Raw genomic sequence first — 1,398 nt, forward strand, 5'->3', positions numbered from 1 at the left:
CCCCACGTACCTCTATATGCGAATATGATAGGTGCTTCTTGAAGCCTACGTTGCGGAGATTCCAAATCTTCAATTTCTTTTGAAAATCCATGGTTGAATCTTGAACTATTTGGGTTTTTATTTGAAACCCTAGAGAGAGTTCTTGAACAATTTGGATGAATGAAGGTGTATTTGGGGGTCTTTGGAAACTGAATTTCGTGTTTATGGCTAAATAAGGGTGGAAAAGGACCATTTTGCCCCAAAAACGGAGTGTTTAAGTCACCTGAAACCTTTACATAGGCGGTGCCTATGCTATCTCCTATGTTTACATAGGCGGTGCCTATTCTATCGCCTAACTTTACATAGGCGCCACCTACTACTTTGAAAGGCCATAACTTCTTGCTCGGGTGTCAGATTTTAGCAAAATTGGTATCGTTGGAAAGCTAACTCGAAGACCTATCATTTGACACATAGTAGGCTCTCTAATTTGACATATATAGAGAGTTATAGTCGATGGAAGCTGACACAAATTACAACGTCCCCTAAAACTTAATAGATCGAAATAGTTTCAACTCGTCCATGAGTTGAAGGACATCTATGGTCTAAATTCAAGTTTTAATGGATTCACATACTACGCAATTAATTAACATGCCATATTGGCATAGGATAGGCTTCAGGATTATCAATGCATCGAAATCATGGTTTTTATTCTAGCCCAAAATGTGGGGTGTTACATTCTCCCCCTTGGGATCAGTCATCCTCGAATGATGGGTAAGAACATATTGAAGCTTAGAGGTATGGAATAATGCAGACATGACATGTCCTCTAATAAAGAATACACTGATCTGAAACATGACCATATGGCTGGAACTACTGATGTTCTGAATTCTTATACCGGACATGCATATCTGATGCATGAAATACACGAATGAAGCTACTCATAAGCTGAATTCTCATAATGAACATGCATACCTGATGCATGGATTTGTTATTGAGTTGTTCTCATGAACGCAGGACTAAATACATTGATGACCTGAACTTTTTCTATTGAACATGCATTTCTAATACATGCATATCTGACTGAACTGACGTATGAACGTATGACTGAATACGCAATGACAACTGGTGCGGAGCTTGTAATAAGAATCTATGCATGCAGCTGAATGGGGTATCTCCCTCTTGGGACCTTTTGTCCCTCTTTGAATGTTCAATTCACTAATATACTCGGAAAACTGAGGTGATGCATAGGGCAGCTATGAATTGAATCATAACTGAACATTTGGAATCTGAATTTAATGCATGATGCATGAACTGGGCTATACTCGTAACTACTGGTATACTCTATATTGGAATAGTAGCATGTCTGAGATTTTGAGTAGCATGAATAAGTGCAAAGACGAGAAAACAAGTCATGCGAAT

This window comes from Capsicum annuum, unplaced genomic scaffold (genome assembly GCF_002878395.1).
Source record: "Capsicum annuum cultivar UCD-10X-F1 unplaced genomic scaffold, UCD10Xv1.1 ctg4576, whole genome shotgun sequence".
In the NCBI taxonomy this organism is placed as follows: domain Eukaryota; kingdom Viridiplantae; phylum Streptophyta; class Magnoliopsida; order Solanales; family Solanaceae; genus Capsicum; species Capsicum annuum.